The sequence below is a fragment of the Alligator mississippiensis genome, chromosome 13 (assembly GCF_030867095.1).
Source record: "Alligator mississippiensis isolate rAllMis1 chromosome 13, rAllMis1, whole genome shotgun sequence".
Classification (NCBI taxonomy): Eukaryota; Metazoa; Chordata; order Crocodylia; family Alligatoridae; genus Alligator; species Alligator mississippiensis.
In genome coordinates this window covers 45,629,979-45,637,834 of record NC_081836.1, presented here as the reverse complement: position 1 = coordinate 45,637,834, position 7,856 = coordinate 45,629,979, and positions in this window count along the sequence as shown.

Below are 7,856 nucleotides of genomic sequence, written 5' to 3'. Positions count from 1 at the left end.
AAAAGAAATAGGGTTGCTAGTGGGTGCTGATGGGGAGAGATTCAAAATAACCTAGAGCTAGGTAAAAATAAAGGAATCCTCTGCCTTAGTCCCCATGATCATGACCATGAGGACAAAGACACAATGGATAATGGGAGTGAGGGTCTGAAAAAGTAAACTGCCACTACCAAGGTAAAAGCAAAACTCAGAGTCTGAGAGCACTCAAGACAGAGGGAAAAGATAAATCTCCACTCTAGACTTCCGAAAGAACTGACGCATGAAATAGCCAGTCGATCAGCAAGTGGAGCCACTATCATATGAGCTGTACCAGAATGAAAAAAGTACTGCATTTGCTTTTATCCTGTGTTAAGGGCAAAATAATCAGGGCTGTTCCCTGCCCAGTAGCCTGACTTCAATAGTATGCAAAGCTTCAGAACAATTTTTGTAGGAAAGAATGGGTTTAAAAACGAACAATGAATACAATTAATTCTGCACATTAGAAGTTCTCTTGACATCAGACCACAGAGGTTTCAGGGGACCTCCAATCAAAATAGTAGCAGCAAAAAAACCCTAGCTCTTTTTTAGGATGGAGCTTAATAATTTTATAAAAGATTGGATAGGTTGCAGTTGCCAATGAAAGCAGGGACTAGACCTGATGAGCTAAAGGTTCCCTCCAGTCTGATGTTCCTAATTTGAATTAAAGTTCCCTTTAGCCCTCACATCCCCCTATTCAACAGTAATTATAGCGTAGGCAGGTTTCAATTCTGATCCCCCATCTTAGGGTGGCATTGGGCATGATACCCACAGAGAAAGCTTATAAGCCCATTAGCTGCTTACTTGTCAGAATGATTCATGCCTTCACAATTAATTTGGAAACAGTTCTTTAGAATCACAAAGACAAGGGGAAGCCATCTCTTAACACACTCACTGTTGAACTCACACTGACTTTTGTTTTAGTTCTTTGATTCTTAAAAACACTTCACCAAGTGAAGCAGAATAAAAAGCAACCTCACAGAGAATGAACTGTTAAATAATAATCCTGCTATTAGCACTCTCAGGCTGAATTTGACAGATCTGCCATTATGACAGCATGCAATTAATCCCCTGTAGTTGCCAGACACAACAAGGAGGTTGAAATCTCCAGTCTTTTGTAATAAATGGACATTGCAAATGAATTTACAATGAGACTGTCATTGTCCATGAAAGAAAAATAAATATTTATCATCATTAAAAAAACTGGATGGTGAAAAATTATACATGTAGGATGTTGTTTTAGGTAGAAGAGAAACGTGATGCTTATGGCTTTGGAACAAACAATTTACTAAAACCTTTGTTTTTTCCTTCTCATACACTCTGATTGGCCCTTCTGCAGTATCCAAAGAAGCTTATTATCAATGGATTAATTGTAGCTATTAATTCATTCTACTAGAATAGTACCTAGTAGCCCCCAGCTGAGCCTAGGGGTCTTTATGCCATGTGCTGTACGATCCCATGCTAAAACAGCCTGCCTGACAACCTTACAGTTCAAGCAGACAAGACACAGAGGATAAGAAAAAGGACATATTGATATTACTCCCCCCTTATATGTATGGAAACCAAGGCCCTAGGCAATTGACTCATTCAAGGTCAAACCGCAATTGAGATAAAACTGCCCTAAGTCTAATAAATCTACCTTTAGCAGGATCCTCCCTTCACAGAGAGAACAATCATCCTTGATGCTGGTTTGCCAGGGGCCATAGCTTACCTCCATCCACTGGGGTCAGGATAATAGCTAGGGAGAAAGGAAGATACTCTGTGATCCCCAACTGCTATATGAACCCAGCAGTGTCATTGGCAGCTGGTAAGGGGATCCATCCAGATGTTCCCAGACCCAGGTGGTACAAATCAGTCTTAGTGATCCCCAGCGCAAGTTGCCACAAAAGGCCTCTTAGCCACAGCCCATGGCTGTGTCCTGCCAGAAGAACAGTCCTCCTCTTCGCCTCGTCCACCAGACCCAAGCGCCCCTCACATTGTGGAAGCACATCCCAGGAATAGGATCCTGGACTCACAGCACAGCAGGACCTGCCACTTGTCTGGGGTAAGGTTCAAGCACAGAGAGAGAAAGGTTCAGTTGCCAAAGCTCTGGGTATGAGGTAGTCATTGTCAGGGATAACCCCTGCCAGAGGGCAGAGACACTGGGAGTCGAGACCTGGCTCCAGGGCACAGGACAAAGGTTGAGCTATCCCTAGCATCACGTGGAGCTACCACAATAATGGCAGACCTACAGCATAGACAGATGACCACCATTATGTCAACAGAACATGATACCAAAGTCAGGGGACCGCAAGATCTTATTCTTATCACAAGTCATGGGAATGGATCAATGTGAGCTCTTTCCCCTTTCTGATTTCCTTGGCAATCATATTTATATCATTAACTTTCAAGCACTGATCACTTGGCACCTTTATGTTCTTCCTTAAATGTGGGGAAGGACTTCAGATCCAGCTGGGAATTACATTTTTTTTTAAAAATGAACCTTAAATGACAACAGATCCACAGGAAATGCATACCTCCCTTGGGAGGTATTTTAGCAAATACAATTTTTAAAAAGGGCCCTTACCAGAAGTTACTTTCTTCCAATTCCTTTATTTGATTGGTTAAAAAAAAAAGTAAAACCTGAGTTGTCTAGTATCCTTCCTCTCCCCGCAGGGTTTTGTTTTTTATTGTATTTTATTGTATTACACAAAATTTCAGCAAAAAGCTTCAGCTAATTTAATTGCAGGCTATTTGTGGAGAAGAATGATTGTGCTGGACAATGTATAATTAACCAAAGAAAGATGGATGATAGCAAAGAGCTCAGTTTGGGGTTATCATTAAGGGGTTCAACTAAAATTACAAAATCCAATTTGCTGTCCCTTCTGCGGAGGATCTTAGAACAACTTGTCTACTAATAGGGGAAGGGGGGTTAGGAATTAACAGGGCAGAGAATCAGGTTACTTGTACACACACTGGACTTGGTTCTTCACCACCGTCTCATTTGCACCACAGCAAAAACATTCTCCTAATTACCTTTCTGATGGAGTAGCATTTTTCAGCCACTTGCCATGGGTATAAATGAGTGCACAGAGTGTCAAGCAGTAAAGAAAAAAGCCCTTGTGAATAAAGTAGCAGTGACAGCAAAACCAGCAAGGTATCACAGAGATCTTGCCACTTAAAAACCCAGCTGGATTAGCTCATGTACCTTATTAATGTCCCTTGTCACTAGTTTCTCCAATAGACACTTTTTCCTGTTTCCAGCCTATTACCCCTTCACAATGCCCCAGAAACCTTCAGTGAAGGCCATACTTGCTGAGGTTTCTACGTAACAGAAACAGCACATAGCCCATTCTGGTCTCGCCATCGTGGGCTATAGCTGAATATGGACATCAACCCCACTTTGTCCAACTTTCCTGCAACACGCAGAAATGCCGCAGCGAGGTTCAAACAGAGCCTAGAAAGCTTCCTACACTCAGCTGTAGCAGAAGACAACTTCTGACAGTATAGTGCCCACCAGCTCTAGGATTTATCTGAACCAGGAGATGTTTTAGTCAGATGACTGGCTTGTTTTCCCATTTTCTCTCCCCTTCCTCTTCTCTACCTCCCCTCTTCACTCCACCCATCTCCAACCCAACCGTTGTTCTATATTTTTCAACAATCCCTTCACTTCTCACAAGCGAATAAAACACCCAGCCCTCCCCATACTCCTCCCCTTTGGTAACTTTGTGCCTCTTTTAGATTGTAAGTCTTTGTGGGGAGAGATTGTCCCTCACTATGGGTGTGTATAGTATTCTTAAGGTCAAAGGTCCAGCCCGAACCTGGCTGGTGTGATGAAGGTATGCCAGTTCCTGCAGTCAGTGGCACACAAGGAAGTAGTACGTCTGGCATCGTACTTGGCCACCGTTGCTTCCCCAGACCAAAAGATCAGACACTCACTTCAGCTGGGAGCAAGGCCGCCTGTGATTTGTCTTACATCACACTGTACCCCACCTACCACAGTGCAACCTCAACTCTGCCTGTGGCCCAAGTGCCACAATGACTTATATTCATAACCATGGCCACTGGAACAAATCAGCCTGGGATTCTTATCCTACCAGTGAGAGCTGAAGATGCTCAGCCGTGCCCAGGATTAGGTCTATGTTTTGCTAAACACATCTCCTTTTCACGGTGGTGAGGAATTCTACCACCTTAGGGGGATGCTGGAAAGTTTGCTTCCCCCCCCCCCTTTTTTTTTTTACATTATAAAGCACAGAAATTATTGATTCCACAAAATACTAGACAGAACAGGAACTGCTAATATTTTTTACTGGAGTCACATGGTAATGAAGTATTGTTTGATTTCGCAATGCCAGCTAAGGCCTCTCATCTGCATCTTTAAGCTCACTAGTCTCTCCTAAAGTGGTGTTCATTATTATTTATTACATTGATACAGAATGCTGATTACTCATAAAAAATCTTCTTCTAGAGGACACTGCTGTTTTATAGCTAACAGAAGGCATGGCAAAAAAACCATAAGGAAAATAGAATCAAAAGCAAGCCTAGCAACTCATAGGCAGAAGTATGTTTTGCTGCTGATGTACAAAGGAAGAGAAAAATCTAGCAAAAGGCAACCCTTCTTGAGCATTTGCTGCAGCCCATATATTTTGGCGTTCAGACAGTTGAAACAGAGGTAGCTTCTTTCCATTGGTGCACCACAAGATAAAGGTCTAAGTGGCAAGCGTTCATTTTAGATGCGCTATTGATAAACACTACCCATGAGCACATTAAGTAGTAATCCGAGTCAAACGAAGCCGACAAGCAAGCTCAATGAAAATTCATCCAAACAATCTTTTAAAGACATGTTTATCCCAAAGGAGTAGAGAGAGACATCTGGCCACAGCTGGCCAGCTAATCTGCTGGCTGCAGTTACAGACACATATGCATAATAAAGCAATTTTCATTTAAGGCAATCGCACATTGATGTGACCTTTCCTAGGAGTGTGTATGTGTAAACTCCAGGAAACAACAGTGTTAAAGCACAGCAACCATATGTGGGAAGTGTGACGTCTGACAGTTTGTCTATCAAACTATAACAGCCCCTGAATAGGTCCAACTCTGTGAATTGGAGCTGATGGTGATGGGGGCCTGCATTTGGACCTGTGAATAGGAGAATAACACCATTCAGAAGGTGAAACTATCACATATGGGGTTTTACTGAAAAAGACAAGACACTTAGCATGTGAGAATAAACATGCTACGTAAGAACCATTTCACTGGTGACTTAGGGGAGTAAATGGATGAAATTTGCAGACTTAACTTAATTAGCAGGAACTGTAAGCAATGGATAAGGCAGAGAAACAACATGTGTGAATGGCAAGGGCTGAAAACAGGAGCTGGAGATTCCCTTTGGTAAAAGGCAAGGTAATATCCCAAGAGGGAGACAGTCTGGTACACTGATACTCTGCTCCATGGGAGGGATAAATTCAGGAAACACTAATACAAGTGAGATGTAGGGATAAACCAAATCATGTAGGAGTCTGCAAGAAGGTATAGCAACAGCAAGACCAATTACCTGGGGAGATCCCAGAAGGAGAGCTTCACAGGGAGCCAGGATAGGGACTGAGACATTTTCCTTTGAGGTGCACTTCTATGCTCAATTCATGATGGCCAGGACGAATATGCTTGTGACCTACACATTGCCTCTCCTGCCTTAGCCCACGTGTGAAGTCCAAGTTGACGGCTGTGCCAGAAGAAAAGATTTGTGGACCTAAAGGACAAACGCAGATAGCACACAACGTAAGAAAGACGGAGGAGGTCTGACTGAACTAGATACAAGAAGCATCCTTTCCCCAGCTTTATGGAATGAATGAATTGGTGAGCAAAAAACTGTAGAGAGAGAAAGATCAAATTTTCACATCTTAGATGGACAGGGCTGGGTGAATGGGACAGAAGCACTCCATATGGGTGCACACAGCCCAGACTCCCAGTCAAAGGGTGCTCTGAGTGACAGCTCCTTCAGAGCACTTTCTCCCATCAGCCGTGGATCATTCCACTCACCCCTGGGCCCTGGCAGCCACAATGTTTCCAGCCACTGGGGTACTACATCACTCAGCAGGGCTCTGTCTCTAAAAGCCAGCACAGAGGTTTCAGAGAGGCAGTTACCTAAGTTACCACTGTTTGGTAGCTATAGCAATGAATGAGCCGAAGAATCAATAGGTGTAATTATAATGAATAAAACTGCTGGAGTTAACCAGACAGTCCTAAGATTGGAGTCTGGGATTTTCTGCTGCTGTTCCTATAGCTGCCTAAGAAAACAGTTATTCTATTTCATTGCATTCTGACTTATTATACGTTCACCTCCTTCCTTCTTTCTGGACCAGCTCAAAAAGCACATGCAGAAAGCAGCTTGAACAGAGAAAAATCTCCAGTTTGGAGAATCCTGAAAATGTGCACGTCATTTGCTGCTAATACAAGAATGCTTACACACTTGCACAGCTTCATGAGCTCTAGTTTACAAGCTTTCATAGCAGTAAGTTGGGACCTTTGATCAGCTTTCATATTTCTGCTCCTTCCACTTTTCCCTTTCATATTGAACAACTCTCTCACATTTGTGCCACACAAACATTGACTCTGGGGTAAGCAACCTTTCACACACAAGGGACACAGTCCAAGTGGAAGCCCTAGTCTGACTCTCGCAAATTCTAGCACTCTCTAGGAAGGACACTACATCATGTCCATAAAATATAACTGGTTTCAAAATGCAGGAGATGCAATGTTCTGGTTTTAATTATGTTGCCAAAGCTGCAAAGGACAGCCAATGGTCCTGCTAAGTAAGAGCAAGTCTGATCAGTGCAACTGCAGCACAGCAGTCCCTTATCCGCACTGCTGTATGTGGAAGTTTGTCTGCACAGAAAAGCTCAGACAATTCTCGCACTGTTGATCTACTACCGTGGCAGCCCCACACTAGTGGAAACACTGGTAACACATCAGCCACTGGCATTTTTACTGTCATAGCAATGCATCTTGTTGAGAGAGAAGTCTGAGTGCTGTCTATGCTGCCTAAAGCAGCTCAGACCAACACTTGAAAAAATTCCAACTTGTACACAGATACATTTTATCCTTGTTGTAGATCATTCTGTTATGTAAAAGGAGTGAAGCATCTAACACGGTATTTAATTTACAGAATCATAAAAGTTTGGGTTGGAAGGGACCTCAGGAGGTCATCTAACCCAACCCCCTGCTCAAAGCAGGACCATCCACAACTAGATCATTCCAGCTATGCTTTGTCAAGTCAGGCCTTAAAAAGCTCCAAGAATGGAGATCCCACAACCTCTCTGGGTAACCTGTCCCAGTGCTTTCCTATCCTCCTAATGAGAAAGTTTTTCCTAATATCTAACCTAAACTTCCCTTGCTGCAACTTGAGATCATTGCTCCTTGTTCTGTCATCTACAACCACTGAGAACAGTCTAGCTCAGGTGCGGGCAAAATACGGTCCGCAGGCTGAATCCAGCCTGCAGCGGGTCCCTTGTTCCCACCTGGCCCAGGCACCATCCAGCCAGTGGGGCTGGGGCAACTCTGCAGCTGGATTGACTTTTTAGTTAAAGGCTGATATCAAATCCCCTCTCAGTCTTCTCTTCTGCAGTTAAGCACAGTTCCTTCAGCCTCTCCTCAGATATCATGTCCCCCAGCCTCCTAACTATTTTCATTGCCCTATGCTGGACTCTCTCCAATTTGTCCACATCCTTTCTGTAGCAGGGGGCCCAAAACCGGACACAATACTCCAGATGTGGCCTCACCAGTGCTGAATAAAAGGGAATTACTTCCTTTGATCTGCTGGCAACACTCCTACTAATGTAGCCCAGCATGCTATTAGCCTTCTTGGC